The 24,449-nt window shown below is 42.0% G+C and overlaps 1 protein-coding gene across 3 annotated transcripts in view; it reads left to right on the forward strand.

Annotated features, from left to right (window-relative positions):
- The first annotated feature begins 696 nt into the window (after window positions 1-696).
- Window positions 697-24,449, forward strand: part of GNG2 (G protein subunit gamma 2) — a 121,633-nt gene continuing 97,880 nt past the window's right edge. For 2 of the 3 annotated variants that reach the window (XM_045823481.1, XM_045823483.1), the window contains exon 1: window positions 13,460-13,635. The gene's annotated coding sequence lies outside the window, so the exon portion shown is untranslated. Of the gene's footprint in view, window positions 950-13,459; window positions 13,636-24,449 lie in introns of those variants that run through there. The other variant, XM_045823482.1, reaches the window with a different exon arrangement.

Genomic DNA, 24,449 nt, shown 5'->3' on the forward strand with positions numbered 1-24,449 from the left:
GCATATGGTTTTATCAGGGTGTTATGAACCAAATGAATATATAGAAAAATGACTGCATTTTGTTATTTTCCCAAAGTTGTTCAATAGAAATAAGCATTTATCATCAAGCAAACATTAAGTTAGAGTATTTGGAAATGTAATTCTAAAATTATTAAACTATACAAATAAAAGGAATTCTTTAAAAATGTCCATAAGACCTGGTTTTTTGTTCTGTTTTCAAACTAACTTAATTCTCCCACTTCGGTTAAATATTTCAGATTTCCTCTTAGCGGGATCAGGCTGATTACTAACGGGTCCCAGGCACCTGAGAATGGCATCTGCCTTCCTGTCACCATGCCAACTCCTCCAGCTACAAACGAGGGATTTCCCCCTTTTTCCCCAGTCTTTCCTGCAATGAGGGAGAGAAACACTCACTCCTCCTTTGGAAAGAGCACTATTTCTAATTATAATTGTTTCCTCTCCTCCACTTTTGTGTGAGAAAAAGGCTTGAGATGAAATTCTTTGTGTTTTTAAATATGAGTTTTGTTTCCTCACCATTCTTACTGACATCTTTGTGTGTGCAGTGGATGGGATCCCAGTGCATTTACATAGCAACCAGGAAATCAGTCATTCAGAGTTGCCATGGTAGCAAGAGGGAGGGGAAGGGAGAAGTCCATTTTATCACAGTCGGCTGTGTCCCTTCCTGGAAGCCTGCAGAATTTTTAGACAGAGGTTATTATGAACACAGCAACAACAAAAGTGCCGGCTGGCATCAAGACCACTGTGTAGCGGCATCGCCAAGCGTGCTGCCGATGAGGGTGTGAACGAGCGGGTGGCAAACATTACAAGGTGAAGGGTGTTGCCTTCTCCCCTCGGAGCACAGAGGGTGCTGCTTGGTCTCTTAGCAAGCCCACAGCAGGAAGTCCACACTGAATTGCCCTCGAGTTTCAGGTCTGCAAAGGAAAAGCAGGTAACCTACGTTGTGTAAGGAGAGCGGGCGTCTCGGTTGGGTGGGGGCGCGGCTCCACTTTATGGTAAGAAGACGCCCGGGACGGAGGAAGTGGGGCAAAGGGTGCTGTCCCAAGAAAAACGGAAGTGTCTAAGTCTTATTTCCTGCCACATCTGCTTCTGCAGCTGCAGGTTGTCATATTTCAATGTTTTGAAAAAGAAAGTCATGTGAGGTTAGCCAGTGGCATTATCTTTTATAGGCATGATAATTAGAGTCCTCTGTTGGTAGGCAGATTATGTTTTACAACAGACAATAGGGGCCTTGCCTCCTGAGAACAGACCTGGCTCCTGCATTTACTTACTCCCACCTTTGGAGAGCCAGAACTGACCTACAACTGGTCACATTTGTAAATGAAGTTGAGAATATACTACTTGATTTTGACTTCAAATGACAATATCCTAATGGTCCGGGAGAGAGAAATGTTATTCTGTAATGTAGATCTTTTTCTTTATAAAGTGAGAAAAAATTCTCTCATCTTCCTTTTTTAAAACAACAGAACGTTACTCTTCTCTTTTGAAGATGAAATAAACAAACTCTTCATTTCCATCCACTTTTCCTCAAAACTTCCCCCTTCTGTTACCAAACAGAAAGTGGGGTTCTGCCTGCCATCCCCCATAGGCAAATTCGAGAGGCAGAGGTTTGGTGAGGAAGAAAAGAGATCTTTTATTCAAAAACTACACAATTTCAGAAGAATGGCAGGCTTCTGCCTCAGAGCCCATCCCCTCCAGAGTAAAACCCTACCGCCCTCTGCCAGACCAGTCCAATGCTGCACCCAGAATTCCTTTTCCCATTTAAAATGCCATCCTTTGGAAAACCACAGGCGGCTACTACACAATCATCTATGTAGCACCACAGCTTCTTTCTCCATAACTGTTGGGCCTCAGCCTCCTTTCTGGAGTCTGCATGTGGGTGCACCGCCACTCGCTGCCACAGCTTCCCATCTCAGGGCCTGGGGCGTAGCCCTCTGGGCTATGCAGCTTCCAGGGCCTGCTGGTCCACAAGTGCTCTGGCCCACCCATTCTGGCCGCAGATCCCAAAGAGCCACAGTCTGAGACAGTCCGTGCAGCAGTGAAAGACAATGTGGCACCCATGGGTCACCACCGAGGCATGTGTCCCTGGGATGCCTGGGGTGTGGCCCAGTGCCCTTGACTAGGCCTCGGTGCCAGCTGTCCCCAACAGGGCGAGTGAGGGGAAGAAAGGGCATGTTTCTCCCTTCCTTCCATTTAAATCTCCTGGCCCAAACTTCCGTGCCCTCCAGAAGCATCCAGCTCCTCAATGGGTTCTTTTCCCAGGTTAGACTAACAGGTCAGCACCTGCCCCCACGCCCCCAACCCCCACCCTTGCCCATACCAGAAGGGAGTAGGAGTGCTTTGCACTAGCCTCCTGCATGCTCTGTGCCAGGCTTCCTCCTGCAGTGTCTCTGCTCCAGGTTAGGGAAATCTGTGGTCACATGCGGTACTAGCAGCGTGACCTCACCTGTGCTACCTTGGGCATTTCCTGTGGCCTCTCCCTCACTCGGCCCTTCCTCTGACCACTGGTCTGGCCAGGTCTACCTGTATCACCTCCATTCCCTTGTGTTCATCTCAATAAATGGCTCCAGCATCCACCCTTCACGCTAGAGACTTCCTTACTCTTATTTCCCTCACATTCAATTTAGCAGCAATTCTTACAAGTCTGGTTTCAAAATATATCCTGAATTCAGTCTCCTCACCACGTTTATTATCTGTTATATTTAAGCCATTACCATCTTTCTAAATTCTAAAAGAGCCTCCTTACTGCTCTCCCAGTTTCCACAAGATCTCCCTATATCCTGGTCTCAAAGCAAGTGAAATCATTTCATACCCTGTTCAGACCATTCCATGGCTGCACATGACACTCAGAATACAATGCCATGGCTGTACCTGACACTCGGAATACAGTAATGGCCCATAAAACTCTGTGCGATATGGCCCCTGACTACCTCTCCATTCTCATACCCTGACACTTTCCTATTTGTGCATTGCACTCTACCTCCACTGACCATCTTGCTGCCCTTTGAACACACCAGGCATTCCTTCATCTTAGCATCTTTGCACTTGCTGCAATACTCTTCCCCACATACTAAGAACCCTCCTTCCCTCACTTACTTCAAGTCTTCAGACACCCTCTCCTACAGAAGGCCTTTCATATCAGCCTGGGTCTTAGTACAAAATAGAAGCCACATGATTTTTTAGGAGAATGAAAGGACTGGTTACAGAGGCGTGTGCAGGGTTAAGGAAACCAAGATCTGATGCCACATCTAGGCTTGAAGGGGCAAAGGGAAGAAATAGTGTTATAGGAGCACAAAGAGAGCTGCAGGCCTGGAGACTCATGGGGCTGCCCAGAAACAGCTGCGGGGACTGAGGGAGGAAACCGGGGCCAGAGCAGAGTAAACTCACTGGGGAATAAAGACGCTGACTTCACTTTCTGCAAATGGGCTGAACAGGCTGGAAACCAGGGTCAAGGGAGTCAGGGTAATGCAGTATTGGCACTGTATATGCTATCTACTGTTGCATAACAGATTACCCCAAAATGCAGTGACTTCAAACAATAAACATTTATTATCGTGTGTAGTTTCTGTGGGTCAGGATTTTGGAAGCAGCTTATCTTGATGTTTCCAGTGCCGGTTCTCACGAGATTGCAGTCAAGAGGTCAGTTACTTGAAGGCTTATGCAGGATAGAAGATCCGGTTCCAAGGTGGCTCACTGACAGAGTTGGCAAGTTGTTGCTGGTTGTTGGTGAGACACCAAAGATCCTCCCCAGGTGGGGCTGTCCCAGGCTGCTTGAGTGGCCTCCCAATGTGGCCCCTGGCTTCCCCCAGAGTGAGTGGTCCAACAGGCCAAGATGGAAGTGACCATGCCTGTAAGGACATAGCCTTGGAAATCGTGCACTGTCACCTCAGCCTTATTCTCTTAGTCACGCAGATCGGTTCTGAGTTAACATCCGCAAGGAGACCACACGAGGGTGCGAACACCAGGGGCCAAGAATAATTGGGGGCTATTTTGGAGATACCATGGAGCACAGGGCAAAGCGAAGAAACGTGGAGAATGAATTGAATCCGGTAAGGTAGGATGGAAATCAGAGACTCACCAGCACGCTTCCTTGACCATTCTACTTAAAATATTGCATGCATTCCCACCACTCTGTTCCCCCTTACTCTGATTTTTCTTCACAGGACTTAATGGCACCTGAAATATCATATATTTCTACATTAACTATTTTATTTTTGATTCCCTTACTATCATATAAATTCCATGAGCTAAGAGAGTTATTTTGTTTCCTGCTGGCACCCAATACATTTCCAATAAACAATTGTGTATGTAAACATATAAATGATACCCAGTTTCAGGTAAGAAGTAAATGTTTTTAAATGACCAATTCCAGCAACATCCCCATTTTGTAAGCAGGAAGGTTATCCCCTCATCCCTCCAAAAAGAATAATACTACTCAGCAAATTGGCGTTTGTTTGCCTCTGGGAACATTGCAAGCAACATAGTTGTTCCTTGGTCCTTTCTCGCTCTTCATTTTCTTTTCTTCTCTTTTATCGTTCCCTTAAGGTGTTGGTATTGTTTTCCCTGAATTTTAAAACCAAGTTTTCTTATCTCTTCCTGTTAAAAGTAAATTAAATGGTCTTTTGTTTATTAGGCTCTTAGTTGACTTCTCTTTTCAGAGGTTTTATCTTAAAAATGCCTCTCATGAGAAAAACCCCGCCCGCAGGCTCAGTCCTCCTCCTTATGTCCCCTTCTCTTTATTCCTGAAATCTGTCAAGGGCACCTGAGGGAATTTCTTGTCCTCTGTGGTGCCTGTGAGGCTAAGGGGGTTGGAAGAGAGCAAATCACAACAGAAAATGTTCTCCTGGGCATGGGGGAGTTCTGTGGAGCCCATCGTGGGCCCGCATCCATGATGTTTTCTCCCAGTCGTCCAGTCAGAAGAAGGCAGTCTCAGGAACATCAGCACACAATCTAGAGAGGGTGGGAGGATGGTTTTTCTGCTCTATCAGCCCTAAAGAGTGTATTATGGATTAACGCATTTTCAGATTCAAAGCTGGAGAGACATCATCTCTTATGTTAAGAAGCAGGATTCAATGCAGTGGAGATGAGCTGATTGTCAAAGTGGGCGAAAAGTCATGGCTCTTTAAAATTTTGTTTGTTTGTTTGTTTTAGAGAGAGATAATGAGAGAAACATGGATTTGTTGTTTCACTTATTTATGCATTCATTGGTAGATTCTTATATGTGACCTGACCAGGGACCAAACCTGTAACCTTGGCTTATTGGGATGATGCTCCAACCAACTGAGCTGCCCAGCCAGGACTATAAAGACATAACTTAACAACACATGTTCAAACAGATTATTGCTCCATACAAAATCTACACAGAGGTCTTTATTGTAACTCCTTTTGGTAATAGGGTGCTCCTAGTTTCACTATCTATAACTAGCAGCTTTTATCTCTTATTGATGCAAAATCTCATCATTTACACAAATTATAAATGTGAGTAGTGAGTTTCTGCTATTCTTTTACATAAAGTTCATGCATTCACTTAACAAAGATTTAGTGAGTGCTCACTATTTACCAGTCACTATCAAGATCCTGGCTAACCAAGATAGGCACACGGTTATCTTCCTAGAAATTTAGGGACAAACAGGTGTTTTTATTTTCCTATCTGATGGTCACTGGAAATAATGGGTCTTTGAAGAATTCCCTGGACTGTTACAGAATAAAATGTCTTGCTAATAATTAAGAAAATTCATTCATTCTGAATACTCTTGCTTCTTTGAGATGTTATTTTTCTCCAAGATATCTCCTCAGCTCTGATATGTACAACTTCCTTCCCTCTTGACTATATTATTTGAGGTCATTGCTGTCACCCTCTTCATACACATAAAACCATTGGTGTATGTAATCCTTAAGTAAGGGTGATATAGCCGGTAATATAGTTTTCTACTCTGATGGCAGGGTGTCAAGTGTGTTTATACTGTATTGGTGGGTTTTTAAGTAATATTCATGCTTTCAGTTTTCAGTTAGCATAACTCCACATTCTAGATGCAAACACTTGGGGGTGGAGAATTAGGAGAAATGCACATAAATATTTTAACAGCAAACAGAAGGCTTGCTGTGGTCTGAGTGAATTCCACTATTTTGAGCTGGGAAGAACTCAATGGCAATAACTGATCTGGAGCAGGTAAGCCACTCTTTTCATTTTAAAACACAACCATACATGGCAATGTATAAATAATGGCAAACTTGCTTACTAACTGTAGGACTTAATTTCTTTTAATTACAAATACACCTACAGATGTCTGGCTTATAATCTTCCTCCTCAAATTAATCTCTGTGCCTTACTTGTCATGCTTTTGCTTCTATTCATATATGCAACAAATATTTATTACACACCTACTGCGTGCAATTCATTGAACGCATAGACATGGCGGGAGGTACTAAAGACATTACCTGTGTATTCTACAATTCCACACATGGTGGAGGACAGAGAAAGGGGAATACACAACGACAGCACAGTGTGATAGGAGCTATCACCAGGGTGAGTGAGAGGTGATTTGTGGAGGAGGGGGTACACCTAACCCAGCTATTTTCTTTTAGAAAATCATACAAGTAAAAATAGCAGTTTGCTAAGGAATCTTATTTATTTTGCCAAGTCACTAATCTGAGATTTCCAAATTTACTATACACCACACAACTTTTATCTGTTGAAATTTCCCTGCGTAACCATACAAGTAAGACTTAAGAGTGTCAAATAACTTATTACTGAAGTAACTGCAATCATTTTTAACATTTCATAGGAAGTTACATTGAATGTTTTGCATTAATGAAAATGTATCTTACAAGTTCACAGATTTGCAAGAAGAACAATTGACAAAGCTTTATAAGAGCTTTCTACATGTAGTGGAACTTCCTTAAAATCTAAGTAAATAACAGATTTTTCCTTCTGGTTTAATGCTATTTCTTCAGGTTCCTTCCTTTTTCAACATCAATATTACATTTTCCTGCTTGCCACATCCTCTTCCCATTTTCTGATTACAAAGAACAGTTTTGGTAATATTTAAAGAAGACTTGGCGGTTTGTTTGCTCATTCTCTTAGAATTTTGTAAAATGTATGTTCTTGTGCTTTCAAAGTGGTCTTCAGTGGGGCCTAATTTTTTCAATTCACTTAAAGTTAACAAACATGTAGGAAGCACACACCACATGCCAAGCACTGCACAAGGTGCTGGATACACAGAGAGAGAGACAGCCCTTGCCTGCAGGGAAAACTCAGTCGAGTTACTGGATTCAGGTGGACTCTGGTAGAAGAGACAGATTCACCACCCCACACTTAACATCACAGTTCCCTCTTTATCTCCCATGGTTCAGTTTGTGAAGTTGTATCATAGGAAAAGGGAGAACCTTAGGACTTAGGAGAAAAGTAGAGCCGGGGAGACCACAAGCAAACCTGAGAATATTCTTTATGGCATGAAAATCAACAAAGGTAGAATGCCTTTAAACAAACATCTTTCATTCTCCAGACTTTTGCCAACCTGTTTACTGTCAGGATAAATGGCTCTGTCTGGTCAACATATTTAGCACAGAAAAATCAAGTCTTGCCTTTCTGCCTTGCATTCAGATTATTAGAGTTATTATTCTACAGCTTTTCTCCCAAGACATTTCAAAATGGTGTACTCCTGTGATATTAATCTTCCTGATTTATATCCCTTATATCCTCCCTGATTTAGTTCCTTTCAAAGGACTGTTTTTCCAAGGCTTTGCTTGTGCACAATGTTCCCTAACCTCTGTCATGCTTTGTTGCTGACTCCCTGCTCTTGACCTTGTTGCTCGTTTCCTGCTGTCCCTGATACTCTGTATATGTATGTATCTTCAAAGACATTTTAAAGGGGACGTGTGTTTCTCAGAGTTACTTTCTGTTTTTATGGTAAGAATGCATTTGATTTAAATCCTTTGCTACCCTAGTTGACAGTTCAGCCCTACCTTCTGCTGGTGGACAGTTTGGAATTCTTCCCGCTCACGGGAAACCAGAAATTCAGACACATCGCAGGCAGTCTCTACTCAAGAAGTGTCTACTTTGTCCTTACTTAGCTGGCCAAACTCCCCATGGGCACAGCTGGCTCTTTCTTACCTACTTTCAACCATCTTCTGCCTTCTTCCTTTTTGTGTCCTTACCTACTCAGTGTCATTCAGTGACAAGACCTCCTGCTTCACAATTAGCCTTCCTCCAGCCCTCCCAGCTTCTGCCCACCCTTGGCCTCCAAGCCCATCCCTTCCTCCTTCCCATTCACATGTGTATTTGTTTTCTCATGAGGTGTTAGGAAAGCAAATTTCTTGAACTCATCCATCACTGACAACCTCCCAAGGCTTTATGTATGTAACACATAACAACACAAATGAGTTCAATTCTGGTGACATTTCAGGCAATATCAGAGGAGAATCTGTGGGGGTGGGGGGCGCGGTGGGCTTCACACCATTCCACTTAATCCCCTAGTTGGCCCTGCCCAGGGCAAAGGGAAGGAACTCTTGCCTCTAACACTTTGCCCTCTCCGGAGGAACAGTTGGCCGCCACTCCAGAACCCCTTGACCTACTAGCTTTTATGCTGGGCTATGAGACAGAGACTGACAGTTTTCAATTGTGAGGGTCAATGCTTCTCTCTTAAGAAAGATGAATTCTGCTCACTGCACCCCCTGACTCTCTTTAAACTAAATAAGATTCAGTCTTCTTGGCACTTAACAGCTGGGGATTGGCTCAGATGTCTTGGGGGAGGAAATGATTCTGTGACACATGGATCATATCATGATTATTCCTCCTTATGAAGAAGTCTTCAGAGAGACTTCTATTTCCTTGAGCTCATCCAAGAAATGCCTGGAATTCTGGTTTTTCCATGACAAAATAATAACTCAATGATTTATTTATTTTAATGACTATTTGGCACAATTAAGCAAGTCATTAAATGCATCATCAATGTATATGAATGGACAAGACTTATTAATATATAATTCCACCTTATTCCCATTTCACTTTTCCCTCTTCATCACAGCCCACACATACACTCAAAGAGTGGCGTTGCTGGTGCGGTTGTGGCTCCTTTCTGATGAATATAATAAGAAATGGTATAGACCACGATGGAGACACGGCCAAGAAAGTAGAGAAGTCTTAGCCAAAAAAGGCAAGTCAATCAAAATAGTAAAGAACGAGCTGGGCACGGCAAGGGCGGCGGGGAGGGAGAGGGAACCAGGGTGCAAGGAGATTAGAGGAGGAGTTGGAGGATCTGACATATGAGAAGCTCTGGGACAGCTGTGAGGCGGCAAAACTGGAGAGTGCAGGAGGGAATGTGCAAAGTGTTTCTGGCTTATAAATTCATCTCTTTAAAGTTCATCCAGAAATGCAAGTGAGAATAGTTTTCTTTCATTTTTTCCATTCCTTTTTAAAATTTATTTTTTAAAATTACTTTTTATTGCCAGACTTTTCTTCTTATAAGCAATTCACTACGTAACAGAACCAAGAGTTGCCCCAGGATTCTTTAGGGTTACCTATATAGCAAATACTTAGAATATGGCGTGCCGGCACTGTGGATTCCTGTAATGTGCAAACAACAACAACAACAACAACAACAACAAAAATGGGGTGGGGGTGCTTTCTTATCCCATGACCATCTTCTCATGCAAAGCAGTTTTGGAATTTTTGCTAATGATGTCTTTTCATTATATGAAATCTTTTAAATATCTAGTATGTAACAAGCAACAGTGACTAGAATATAGCCCTAGCCTTAAGGGGCTCAAAGAATGAGTGAGGTGGACATACAGCAACTCATTAAAACAATGTGGTTAGTTGAGGAATGGAGATCGAGGTACGGGACCGGGCCCTGCTCCTGTGGGCAGGGAAATCCCCCGAGGGAAGGCGAGTCTGCCAGGGCAAGCAGGGGCTGCCCTCAGACAAAAGGGAGGAAGGAATAGGGCATGTTTGGCAAAAAGAAGAGCATCTGGCAAGATATACAGGAGAAAAGAGAGAGCACGGCTTCATGAGAAACCTGTCGTAAAGGTGGATGTGGGGTGGGTGGATGTGAGGTTACAACAGATTAAATAATAAAGTTAGAGTGTAGTTGCACGCCATTTCAGAATGCCTTATATGCATGCCATGCAAAGGAATTAACATTTGTATCCTGTAAGCAATGGGGAGGGGCGGTAGTGGAAAATTTTAGGTGGGCAGAGTGACATGCTCAACTCATTTCAGATGCATACTTCTAGTGGTCCTGGTGAAGAAGAGAGGCTGGAGGTAGGAGGGAGTATGGCTGTCACTTATGTAATAAGAGAGTTGCAGGGTTAAGAGAAAGGGGGGGCGGTGTTGGTCAAAGAGATAGTTTGGTGGGAATGAAAGGACAAGGACCTTTAAATCAGACATGGGTGGCAAAGATAAATGGTTCTGATGTCATTCTTAGAGTCCTGCTGTGGACACCTGGCTTGTATTTCTCATTCAATGAAATGGTGATAGAGAAAGGGGAACAAGCTTTGGGTGAAGGAATAGATTTAATTTGGGGATGTTCGTATTAAGTAGCTCCAAGGAGCATCCAGCCAGAATGCTCAAAATGCAGGAGAGATATCAGGGCAAAATGATGTTCTTTTTATTACCTTCCACTTCTTCTACCAGGTAAGAAATACAGGTATCAATGCCTACAAATAGGGCCACTAATGAATATTAGAGTATTTTACAGGCTTTTGTTTTATGCATTAATAAAATGTACCCAGGATAGGTCCGTATTTCATTACTGACGGCATGAATGGTCAGTGATGAGGTGTAATTGTATCTCCTAAGGAATAAACACTTTGCAGACTTAGTATGCATGCCTCCTTAACACACTTGTGTTAGGCTCTAAAGTGGCTCAATCTTCTCTCTCAGCCAGTCTACACCCCCACATTTTTCTTTTCTCTTCAGAGAAGAAGGCTACTGGGACCACTTGAAAGCAATGAGGTTAATGACGGGAAGAGAAAGATCTTAAAATCTAGTCTTCACTTCCCAGCAATGACCAGGTTAACGCACTGAGAGTTTTGTAAGGGCCGCAGAGGAAGAACTGAGCACAAGGCAGCCAAATACCTGGAGATGCTGTTGTCTGAGAGAGATTTTCCTATCTAGACAAAAAAATAAACTCCAACCGCTCTGTGATGGTTGAGAAGAGCATGAGAAGAGAAGAGAAAGAGAGGATTTTAAAAAGTGAAAAAGACCTATTTGAACCCAGAGTTAATGCCAGTAACTATGAGTCTAAAATTAACCAAAGATTTGTTTCTCTAATCTTTCCATTAATAATTTTGCTTCTCATTTTTCTTAGACATGGTATCATATATATTTAAACTTTTATATAAAAGCTGCTGGTAACCTTTGACACCAAGATTCCTGATTTGGAGGCAATTCATGTCTGACTTTCATTGTGTTGCAGGAGGCTCTGGGAACCTATGTCTGGTCCTTTCCAACTACAAAAATTCTATTTGCTGGTGGTTCAAAAGTAGTTACTCATTTTTTTTAAAAAAAAGATTTTATTTATTTTTAGAGAGGGGAAGCAAGGGAGAAAGAGGAGAGAAATATCAATGTGTGGTTGCCTCTCATGTGCCCCCTACTGGGGACCTGGCTGGCAACCTAGGTATGTGCCCTGACTGGGAATCAATTCCATGACCATTTGGTTCGCAGGCCAGCATGCAATACACTGAGTCACACCAGCCAGGGAAGTAGTTACTCATTTTTAACCTTAAAACAATCTGTTTATAATTTTCTAATGTTAGTGGGTTGACATCAGGGTCCTTTTTGATATGATTTTTAGGAAGAAATAAACAAACTCTGTTCAAGAGACATCAAATGAAAACAAAGGGTGTCCTGGGACTCATCTCTGAACATTTTATAGAAATTAAAATTTTGTACCTTGTGGGCTAATGTGCTATAGTCTCCAACGTGGTTTAGGGAGACTTACCTGGTGACTTACCTGTTAATCCAGTTATCTTCAATAGCTCTAGGTTTCCAACATTTCCTGTTAGTTTACTTGCTGTAACAGTTAAGGCAAGACTGGATTTAAAAAGTGGAGTTAGGGAATTAACTCTTGCAGGTGAAAATTAACTTTCCAGTCACTGACTCCTCAGGAGAGGCTTCTTAACAGTGCAGCTTGGACTCTGGGATCCCCCTGACCCCGGCTGCGTTTATGCTCTTGCTTCTGCCAGGCACCTCATGTTGGTATCGGGGAAGAAAGGCTCGCAAGCGGAATAAACTGCCACCAGGAGCATCTGAGTGTGGTCCTGACACGTAACTGTGGGGAATCCTGAAGCCAAGTACTGTCCCAGTTTGGCTGCTGACTGCTGAAGTCATTAGCCTTCCCTGGGCTTCACTTTTTTTGTAAAAATAATAAGAGCTAGTATGTATCAAACACTTCCTGTGTTTCAGGAATTATTATATTCCTTTTGTATACCATCTCATTTAACCCTCAGATTTCTGCTGTGGGATATGACTGTAATCATTTCCATTTTGCAGATGAGGAAATCGAGGCAAGTAGAAATTAGATAATTTGCCCAAGTTCATAAAGTCAGTAATGACAACTTAGATTTAAATCCTGATGGATGAACAGACTTCTGCAGTCTCTACCCTTATCAGTAATGCTATGCCACCTACTAAAGTGACTGGCAAGGACTCAGTAGATCCTTTCAGTTCTACCAATGTGCTGGGGAGGGGATGCAGGAGAGGACTCTCTTTCTGGGCTGGGACTGTATCACAGTGTTTAGGACCACGTCCTTCCTTCCCACCATCAAGAGTGTTGGCAATATGTCTTCACTGTTAGGCTACAGGTAGCATTAAAGGACTTGGTTTAGCTCCTATGCCCCACAAGAATACTTATCGGGGTCATTCTTTTCTGAGTATGTGGGTTAAGCAAGATTTCAGTGGTAGTGGGACCTTGGAGAAATTAGTTGTGTAGAATGTTGGCCCAGAGAAAAATGCTGCAGCAAGGCACTGCAAGCTTCAGTTAATTCATTTGAAAAAGATTATAGTGAATCAGAAGGAGCCATTGAGGCTGGCGCTGGATCTCAGGACCGGAGCCTGGCCAGGGTCTGTTGACACCCCCCCAAAAACAGCCGCAACAACAACAATGAAAACAAGTCAAGTTCAAGCTAAGAAAGCAGACAGTGTGCCGGCAAGGGGGCCGCCCGTGCTGAAGGCGGTAGGTCGTGGAGGTGAGGGTGAGGGAATATGGAAGGGGAAGGAAGGACCAGATACCACAAAGGGATTTGGAACAAAGGGGTAAAGGGGTTGGTTTCTTCTAGTCAAATTGTGTCAGTAGCCCAAGAAAAGGTGAAAATGCTAGTGAGCCCTGAGATGGAATGAGAGGGAAAGAAGAAAGCAGCTCGCAGCTACTAAGAGAGGAGGAAGTGGGAGATGTGCTGCTTCCTGTAGAAAGAACGATGACTGAAGACAAAGCTGGGTGGGGACTAGTCCCTGGGCTGCAGGCGCAGCTGCTACACATACACACAACGGCCGCTGCTCTGTGGGCAGCTCCTACTACTGCTGCGCTGGGCTGGGCGGGCTGCGCCGGAGCTCGCCTGCACAGACCAGCTCGGAGACAGGAGAAAAGCCACTCTTCTCTGACCAGCCTCAGAGCCAAGGTAAGAGAAAGGCGTTTCATTGTCGGTCTTTTTTAAGTGAGTGAAATGACCATCGCCTGTGGTTTTATAGGCAGATTTCTAAGGAAAGATAGGGACATTTTTTCAGGATTGGGGAAAATGATTAAGATGGGTTTTTGTGGAAGGGCTTTTGAGAATGACCACATTTGCTTTAAAAAGAAAACGATCATAGTGCTTATCTTTGGTGACTGATCAGGAAAACACGCCAAATGTAAGAAGCTGTTAGCACAGTTCTCTGGGAAGAAAAGCAGGGCTGAGTTGAAATCAACTGGGGCTGTGAAGCTGTGAGCGGATCATCTGAGCGTTGCAGTCCTCTTTCAGGGGTGTAAGCGAGTAAAATGCTAATTGCATTATCTTTCCGACACGTTGCACGGGGGTATCATCTGTTTTGCAGCATAATGACTGTGATTTGGCTTCTTTTGGGGGAGGGATAGGGGTATTAAATCCTTTTGTATTCAGAATTTGCCAACAAAAGAATTGCGTATTGTGAGGGACAGTATTTACCATTAAAAAACGGTGTCTTCTTCCCTGTGCTCTGTGCAGCTGCTTCACTATAACCTCAGAAACAGCTACAATTTGCCAATCGGTCTTCTCCTAAAGTTGCATCCTTTCTCAAAGGAGGGTGGCGGGTTTTGCTTGTCCAGAATGAGATACCAGTGTATACCTGGATTTTATGTTTACATGGATTTTATTCATCTCTAGGGCAAGATGCATGTGAATCTCAGTGAGGAACAAAATATAAAAATGTGGCTGGGTTGTTTCCTTACTTATATACACCACAGACAGACTGAAAAGTAAAATCAGAACGTGGTTTTTATTCTTTGATTTTCTTGAGCAATGGATGCCCTTAATAAGAGTCTGTGACCGTGACTTGTTCATATTTATGAATGATATGTAAAAGTGCATTAAATAAGTCTAATGGATAAGAGAGGAGATTGTGGAGTCCTTTGACATGATATGTAGGAGAAAGAGTTTAACACCCTAGTGTAGCTGGTTCTAAAAATTAAGCTTTGTCTCCAAAAGAAAGTATAGTTAAGCAGCAAATAGTCATTGATAAAGGTTTTATTTTTTAAGTTATTAGAATGGAAGGAGATAAATTTTCAAAGGAAAAAAAATTTCTTTTTATAGTAGAGTAAAATAATAAAAAGGTCATATTGAGACACTAATAAATTCTTAAAATAGTGGTTTTTAAACACTAAATAAGCCATTGAGAGTATATGTGCCTCCTCATTTATCACCACTTTCTACTGTGAAGAGCTGTAGTTTTTTTTTAAGCTATTTTATGAAATTCATTTGGCTTCTCAAAATCTGTAGTATATAGCAGCACACTTTGAGAGAGAAGAATATTTTGGTACTGGAGGAAAAAGCAATGTCTACTTTTCTGAGGTGACTTATTCAGTGAAACCTGTTCTATGTTTAAGAGGCAAAACCATGGAACTCCCCTGACAGATTCACTGCATTTAATCAAATCTGTGGGCAGAACAAGTCACGCCATGTATTCCACAGCTCCCCTTCCCATTTGCCTCTTTTTAGTAAAATATGTGAAGATATCTGCCCAGAGAGGGGGTCTAGCCCAGATCTGGGATCCAGAAAGCCCCTGACTGGAGCTCTCCGATCAAGCTGCCTGTCATTACGTGAAGTAGAAAGTTGGGAACCTAGGCTGTATGAATGAGTATGGGCTCATCCTCTGGTACTGACTCATCTACCAGCTGTGTTCACTAGGTAATGCCAACACTCAGCTGTGTTTGGGGGTGTGTGGACAACCTGCATGCCTCTTCTCTGCATGTTTCACACAAGAGTAAGAAAATAAAACCTTGGCCCACAGGCACTGGAGAGTCAAGAGAGCCCCTTGCTCTCTTTCAGAAAACAACTAAGAGGTGCCTGCTTTGCGCACAGCACAAAACGTTTCCTTAATTGTTTAATTCCAGCTTGAGGCACAACATTAGTGAGTAACAGCAGATCAGTAACTACAATGGTAGAAGGCTTAGGAAAAAGATGAAAATGCTCCTACACTGTAAAATGAGACTGTTTCCGCTTATTGTGGCCATATGGAATATTGAAAGGCATAATGCTTTTGCCCAGGATACTCAGTGGCTTTTGAGGGAGTCGACCAACACTGAAATTTTAATTGAATGTGTTTTTTCTTTTCTGCCATATGGCCAATGGCTGAGAGAGGAAACACGACTCCATTATTTCATAGCCAGCCCTGGGCCTCATGTGGTAGGCACATAGCAAATGTATTTGGTCCATGGACTTTTTTAGCCTACTTCTGAAGGCAAGCCCAACTTTTAAGTATAAAGGCTGTATACTCAAAACAGAAAGCCCGTTCAAAAAGACAATTGTGGGTAAAAGAAAATAACATCATGGACTCAAAGGAATGCAGGCTTGCAGAGTCAGGCAGATCTGCCTTTGAATCCTATCACTTAACCTAGTAGGTTAATTTACGAACCTTAGTTTTTTCATCGTAAAGAGGGTTCAATAGTACCTAGTCAAGGTGGTGGGGATTTGTTTTGATTCTGTTGCGGAGGGAGGGGGGGGGGTGATTTTTATTTTGTTTTTGCTTTGTTGTGGATATGTGGGGACCTGGGACATAGTAGGTACTCAGATGTTATTTTTCATTCCTGGGTGGCATAAAGAAAAGTTAGCATACACATAATCTTTGCCACTATCACGAAAGTTCCAGGAGACTTTTTTTTTTAAAGAAGATTCAAAATTTTAAAAAAGATTATTTATTTTCAGAGAGGGAAGGGAGCGGGGGAGAGAGAGAGAGAGAAACATCAACGTGCAGCTGCTGGGGGGCCATGGCCTGCAACCCAGGCATGTGCCCTGGCTGGGAATCGAACCTGCGATGCTTTGGTTCGCAGCCCGCGCTCAATCCACTGAACTACGCCAGCCAGGGCTGAGACTTTTTTTTATTGTAGTAAAATAAATATATCTTTAATAAAATTTCTCATTTTGGCTATTTTGAAGTGTGTTATTCTATGGCATTAAGTGTGTTGACAGTGTTGTGCAGCCATCACCCCCGTCCGTCTCTAAACCCATTTCATCTTCTCAAACTGAGAAGTTTGAGTTTACTGGGGTGTTTAATGGGGACCGATTTTCTCCATTTACTGGGGAGTTTAATGGGGAAACTCGGTCCCCATTAAACACTAACTCCCCATTCCCTCCTCCCCCGGCCCCCGGCAACCACCCTTCTGCTTTCTGTCTCTATGATTTTGATTATGCTAGGTACCTCATGTAAGTGGAATCATACAGTATTTGCCTTTTTGCGACTGGCTTAATTCGCTTAGCACTTGTCTTCAAGGTTCCTCCATGTTGTAGCATGTGTCAGACTTTCCCTCCTTTTTCGGCTGGATAATATTCCACTGTGTGAATGTACCACACTTTGTTTATTCATTTGGTGGACACTGGGTTACTTCCACATTTTAGCTATTGGGAATAATGCTGCTGTGAACATAAGTGTGCAAATATCTGTTTGAGTTCCTGCTTTCATTTATTTTGGGGTACCCAGAAGTGGAATTGTTGAGTCATATGTTAATTCTATGTTTGATTTTTGAGGCACTACCATATTGTTTTCCACAGCAGCTGCCTGCACCATTTTACATTCCCACTAGCAGTGCACAGGGGATCCCTTCTCTGCACATCCTCACCAACACTTGTTCTTTTCTGGAGGTTTTGCTTGTTTGTTTTCGATAGTAGCCATCCTACTGGGTGTGAATTGATATCTCGTTGTGGTTTCAATTTGCATTTCCTATGCAAATAATCCTATTTGCATAAGGATTAGTGATTTGGAGAGGCTTTTCCTGCGCTCATTGGCTATTTGTATATATTCTTTGAAGACATGTTTATTCAAGTCCTTTGCTCATTTTTCACTTGGATTGTTTTGGAAGAGACATTTTTAAATGGTGAGATCCCTTAACATAGTGTGTCAAAGATCATAATTATAACATTTGTATTTAATTTGGTCATACATCAGTATTATTCCTGCCCGAGTAAAATACTTCTATCAAAGTAACTTTTAAAATCACAAGGAGAAAGTAGGAAAATCTGTAGAACTCCTGATACTTGGTGATATCAGGAACCCAATAGTGAAATTCAGTCCCCTGAGTAGACAGTCAGACCAGGGACCCTGATGGTCAAGTGTGGACCAGGCTACTACTGTCTCCTAAGTGCCTTTCCACCTTCCCCTCAGCTGGATGAGAAAAATTGCCCAACAGGTAGTAGTGTCAGAAAAAGGGAGAGATACTAAAGTACTAAATTGCTTCCAAACCCTTTATAATTGGGAGCATCAACCTGTGGAGAAGGCCTGTAGTCGTTAAACAATAGCAATAGATCTCTGGGACAACAGGTTTCTACTAATGAAATGTGATTCTCATCTAAATTTCATGTTCGAAAATAAAAAATCTTTATGTGTTTCGTTTTCCACTATGTATTTCACTCCTGATTCCCAAACTGCTGAGGCAGGGTATGAATGGGGCTAGGGAGAGCTGGGCAAGAATAGCAGGGAGCAAGGACTCTATTGAACAGGGACAGAGTCTGAGCTGTACGCTGTGGCTGCAGTCATTGACCTTGAATGGTTTGAAGAGTTTCTGAATAATTGCATGTTAACTTTTTGTGATGTACTCTGTGTGTGTTGTGGGGTGGGGGGTTGGCGCTGGCAGTAATGACACCTGGCTTTGTTTACTTTCCAAATCTATTCATTTCACAAGTTCTGGGAGGATCCATGCCTGGTACTATGGATACGCAAGGAAGAGGGGAATTACAGAGCTGTGTTAAGGTTTAGTCCCTGGCCTAAGACATTGGGAATGGTAGAGCTGAAAATGACTTGGAAACCATGCTAGCCTGTATCAACCCCTCCACCACTGATAATTAAATAGGCCCAGAATTTAAGTTACTTGTCCAAAGATGCACAGTTGATTAATACCCCAACTCCCAAATTCAATCTTCATTTAACTTTCTTCCATAATAGGACAGGAATAGAGAAAGTCTCCATACTTTGTGACTATTAGAATTGTTTATAAGACCAAATTATTTTGTTTAGAAAGGTGATGTTTGTATTTAACACCATATGTAAATATGGAGTTTCTTTGTCCTAATTTGTTCAGATGTAAAGATGCCACTATGGAAATGAAATTCAGATTTTCAGGTAAGAGTATCAGAGATATATATGGTACCCCAAAACTTTTATGTTAAAGAAAATGAGTTATATTTAATGGGAGTCAGTGTTCAGGCAACCTCTAGAGGACTTTATTATTTTTTAAAAGATTTTATTTATTTATTTTTAGAGAGGAGAAGGGAGGAAGAGAGGGAAACATCAATGTGTGGTTGCCTCTCATGCGCCCCCTACTGGAGACCTGGCCCACAACACAGGCATGTGCCCTAGACTGGGAATCGCACCAGCGACCCTTTGGTTTGTAGGCCAGCACTCAATCCACTGAGCCACACCAGCCAGGGCTCTGGAGGACTTTAAACATTAAAAAGAGGGAGGTCAATTGTCAAGCTTTAGGGATAACATGTTTCTTAGAAGTGGCACCACTATATACCAAGGTTCAAGATAAGGCAAAATCAACCTTTTTATCTCTTGCAAATATATGTAAACAGTCACGCTCTTAATGGAGAACCAATCACTTGACCTCTGTTCTTTGACCTTCCCTTGCTACCCTGCCAACCTGGCTGTCAGTGTCAGACAGCCATGATTCTTGCTCCCAGGTGCCTGGCACTCAGAGCTAATGGAGAGGGTCTGGCAACTGGGTTGATGGGTTCCACTCGAGATTCACTGCAACATCAGCAGGGCTCTTGCTGTTGTTTGAAAATCTTTTCTTCTTACTTTTTTAAATTTCACTTCCCCTGTGCATTTTTTATGAAAACCATTAAACCCAAGCCCTACTCCCTTTACCCATTACAGATGACCCCCTTCTATTTTTCTGAGAAGGTGTGTGCTATAGGTTTCCTCAGCCTTATTCCTTACCACCTCAAGATTTCTGTCTTCATCCATTCTCTTATCCTTCCTTCTTAGATCAAATTAACACAGCCTTTTCTTCTTAGTCAGGAGTAAACCCACACTTGGACTCTCCATTCCATTTCCTTTTACTTTCTAGGGGACTAGGTTCTGACAATAATTCTATCTCCTTCCTACATATTTGGTTTCTTCTCTTTATTGGTCCTTTCCTCTTTGCTTGCAAACATGCTTAGTTTACACACATAAATTAATTAAAATTTAAACAACCCTGCTGTCAGCAAAGCTTCCTCTGTACTTTTTAAACCTCTACTGAGCGTGTTTTCTTCCTAACTGTAAGGAAGGAAAAGTAGTTTTCCTTCTACCCTCCTAAGTTCTCAGCGAGCACCCTGTAACAAAAGACAGATCAATAAGAGAAAAGCAGACATTTATTAATATGTGCACCTCATGTATACAAAAGAGATATCCAGGGAAAAATGAGTAACTCTCAGAGATGGTTGAGAATTCAGGATTGAAAAACATCTTCAGCTGGAAGACATAAGTGAGGAGACGTGGAGGAGGCCAGGTGTGGGGCGGTGATCAGGAGAAGCGCAGTAAATGAGAGTCAGACTGTTATGCACATTTAGGTGGGTGCCCCTCCACAGACAAGAGTATCCAGTTGTTAGTCATCCTTTTCTTCCTGGTACAGAGAGGGAGGCACTTTTACAAATGATGCTTTCCTTTGTAAATGTAAATTTTCTTTATTAAAGAGGTAACTTCTAACCTGTTTTCAGAATTTCTCCCATGTGTGCTCTTTTCCAAAATAATTCTTATGCCAAAGAGGCAAATTTTGAGGTGGCATATTCTGCCACCCTCCACTCCTCTCAGAAGGCTTCTGTCTTCTCCGTCCACTCTAAATTCTCTCTCAGTGTTCTCGAGATTTGATTCTTCTGCGATTTAATTTCCCTCTCCCTTAATCAGATCCCTTCCTATGATTTCAGTCATCGTTGCTGTGTGAGTCAGTCCCCAAACCAATTCTCCATCCTGACCTCTAACCTCCTTTCTAAACTTATACATCGGTTCCTGCAGACTTCCCATAGCATCCAACCCACTGACAGTGAAACTCCCATGTCCAGAGCAGCACTGGCCATCCCCTTCCCATGTTCCTCCACATCAGTTCCTCACCTGATTCCATGATTATCAAGGACACCCACTCTCTCAGTCCCTCAATTATAAAAACTCACTTTCACTATTTTCCTCACCAACAACCCAAGTTGTAGTCAGAAACATATCATGACACTCTCTACTCTTTTCCATGTTGATTGCCATGTTTTAGTTCAGGCCCTTCTGACCCCCAGCTGGGTTGGTTTGCTGTTTATGTTCTTGCCTCTCCCTAGAATAACCTCCCTGCTTCCCCTTCCACATGTCACTGCCACAGTCTTTCTTCTCCAAAGAGCCAAATTCCATCTTTCCTGTGAGGCTCAGATTAAATGCTACCTCTTCTATGAAGCCTTTCTTGGTTTCTTCCCTCCCATCCCCAATAAGAAGTAATCTTTACCTCCCCGGAAGTCTTTTTCTCTTTCATCACAGCAGCGAGCACATTTTACTGTGTATAATGGCAATCTGATTTTGTTTTCTTTTGCAAGATCTTTGCGGAGAGTGGCCACATCCAGTTTTAGCTTTATCTTTGTAGCACACAAAAACAGTTTGGGGATTCTTTTCTTTGTTTTTTTGTTTAAATTTTTTTTTTACCTTCACCCAAGGAGATTTTTTTCATTTAGAGAAGGGAAAGAGGAAGGGAGAGAGAGAAACATTGATTGGTTGCCTCCAGTATGCTCCCAGACCAAACTGGGGATCACATGCATCCTAGACTGGGGATCAAACCCACAACCTAGGTGTGTGCTCTGACCAGGAATTGAACCTGAAACCCTTTGGTTGTGGGCTGATGCTCTAACCAGCTGAGCCACTTTGGCCAGCACTTGTTTGTTTGTTTTTAACTTCAGCTTGATTGAGGTATGACTGATAAAATTTTAATGTAGTTAAAGTGTACACTGTGGTGATTTGATATGTACTGACAAAAGACTGCTCCTCTCTAGCCAATTAACACATTGATTATCCATCACCTTGTCTCTTTATTTATTTACCTTTATTTGGTGAGAACATGTAAGTCCACAAATGCATTCTGTTTATTATTCATTTATTTATGGAACTTTCTTGAGGCACTTATTTTTTGATGCCGAGTAGGTTAGATACTCTAGGAGCCTGCTCATAAAGTACTGGTGAGCAGACACTACTGACATAATTACAACACAGGTAGGCAGTCTGTCCACACTTCGTAACTGAATGTTTGCAGTGTGACACATGTCCTTTGAAGGGCTAGGGGAAAGTTGGACAAACAAAACAAGGACAATACATAAACCAGGGGATTTTAGATCTGGCTTCACATTGGAAATCACTAAAGAGTGCTTTAAAAAATACCTATGTCCCAAGCCTCAACACAGACTCATTAGATCAGAACCAACCAGGGTTGGACCCCATTGACAGAAACAAATTACAATACAAGAGAATATTGGGTAGTGATGAGTGCTGAGATGGATTAAAATAGTAACTGGTTGAATTATAAAAGTTGTGTGTGTGATGGTGGTGGTATTGGGAAGTTTACTGTTGTTGGGTAATCCCTGAAGGCCTCTCTGAGGAGGTGACATTTTAATTGAGACTTGTATTATGGTGAGGAGTCAGCCATATGAAGATCTAGGGGGAGAAGGTTCCCAAGCAAAAGGTACTGGATTCTGGAATAAGGATGAGACAAAATTCCAGATGAGATGCTGCCTTTTTACATGTGTATGGTAATCTATAAAATATGTCTTTCATCTACAAAAGAAGATTTTCAGTTAAACTAGGCTGACTCCAAATGAGGAGCACTTGGCTGTTGTGTTGAGTACTTGGTCAGGGCTGACTTTTATTTGGATCCATTGATTCACACAGTCAGGAAGATGCCTCTGTTGAACTACATTTTTCTACACTATAGTCAGCACTTCAGGGTATGCTGTCTGAATTAAAGGCTAGTCTCATTGTTTAAAATAAACTTAGGGTACTTGGTGTTACCTTTAGATGAGTAAATAAAGAAAGCACTGACTTCTGCCCTTTATTCTGTCTAGAAGAACTAGGGAAAACTCACGGAGGAGTCATTCAAACAACACAGGGTCCAGCTCGCACGTTTGAATGAGTGAAGATCAATGTTCGTGTTTCAGAAATCAAGATGAGAACTAGGACTTTTCCCATATTCTGTTTGTGCCGCTGTGTGCTGGATGCTTTATATACATTACGGTTTTCCACTAGTTTTAAAAGTAAGCCTATGATATGAGAACAGTATTTTCCTATCAGGACACTTCTGGCTGCTGAGAAAAGAACACCTTACCAAAATAGTTTGAACAATAGGAAACTTATCTCCAAACCTCCTGAAAGGAGGGTAAGTCCAGAGTTAGTTATGCATAGGTGAACAACATTCTTAGCAATCCCGAATTCTTTCCTTCCTCCCATGCTGACCACCTCAGCTGATTGGTTTTCTCTTGGGCCCATCTTTGTCGCTGTGCTGAGATGGCTACTATAATTTCAGAATACAGGCAGGGTTCAGTGCCTAGAGACACAGTGAAGTGGCTAGTTTCTTCTCATGTACCTTTTTTTAAGGTTACAGGCAAAGCTATCTCCAGCAGAATTCCCCTCACAACTCATATGCTTATCTCTTAGGATAGGAAGGTGGCCCATTGTGATTGGCTAAAAATAAAAGTTTCCTCCTGAGGCTTTGGAGCAGCCTGTCTCTCTGAAGAACATAGTTGCCAACCCCCACCCCTCTGCCCCTCACCCCCAAAAAAGAATTGGTTCTATTAGCAAGGAAGAAAGGTGAATGGTTATCAGGTGGGCAGTCAACAGTCTGCAACTATTATTATTCCCACCTTATAAGTGAAGATACCAAGGCTCAAAAGATTAAATCAGTGTTATCAAGACCACACAACTCTGAGTTAAACAGTGCTTTCATGCATCTCCCTTTGATACGCACACACACACCAAAACTTGTTTTGATTGGTGAGGATGACCTAGGTAGATTGCAAAAAGAACCCTAGAAGAAAATACAAAATGGCTGATGCAAGACCAAGTAAAGAAGAACCTTCTAAACAAATTATTCCAGAAGAAAATACATCAGGTTCTATAAAGCAATAAAAATAGCATTTAATTTAGACAACCAGGTCTGCATGTCTGCATTGTAAAAATATATAATTAAATTGAGTCTTCCTGGCTGGTCATTTAAATCAATTTGATGAAAATAAAATCCACCTAGGGCCAAGAAATGAGCTAGAAAGGCTAAGGTTCTGTGTATGGTATCTGTCGGACATAAATGAAAACCTTGTTTTTTTTTTTCTAGAGAGGGATGTATTTTGTTGATCATGGCACCTGTAAGATAAGAATGAGTAATCTGTAGAATTTTCTATTATGAGTTATTTTGAAAATAGGTTTTCACTTTCCAACTCAGAGGCAACATGCAGTTTCATTATTGTTGCATTTTCTTCATGGCTCTTACCTTCTACTTTGGTGTTGTATTTCAGAGGCTATACATGTGAAGCAGCAACAGTGAAAAAGGGAAATTTCAGTGGAATTGTCATTACAATGTTTTGACTGCTCATCTCTAAGTGTATTTCTGTGCTTTCTCATCATAACGACTACGTATTAATGGTAGGAGTACCTTTTCTGTAGTAAATGATTGAGTGCTTCCTACTCTTATATTTGCATTTTTAAACAGGAAAGTAAAGTTAATTTTTAGGCTTTGCCAACAGAGCTCTGTTTAAGAAGGATATTTATACAATCC

Source organism: Phyllostomus hastatus, unplaced genomic scaffold, assembly GCF_019186645.2.
Source record: "Phyllostomus hastatus isolate PE091 unplaced genomic scaffold, TTU_PhHast_1.1 phas_scaffold_501, whole genome shotgun sequence".
In the NCBI taxonomy this organism is placed as follows: domain Eukaryota; kingdom Metazoa; phylum Chordata; class Mammalia; order Chiroptera; family Phyllostomidae; genus Phyllostomus; species Phyllostomus hastatus.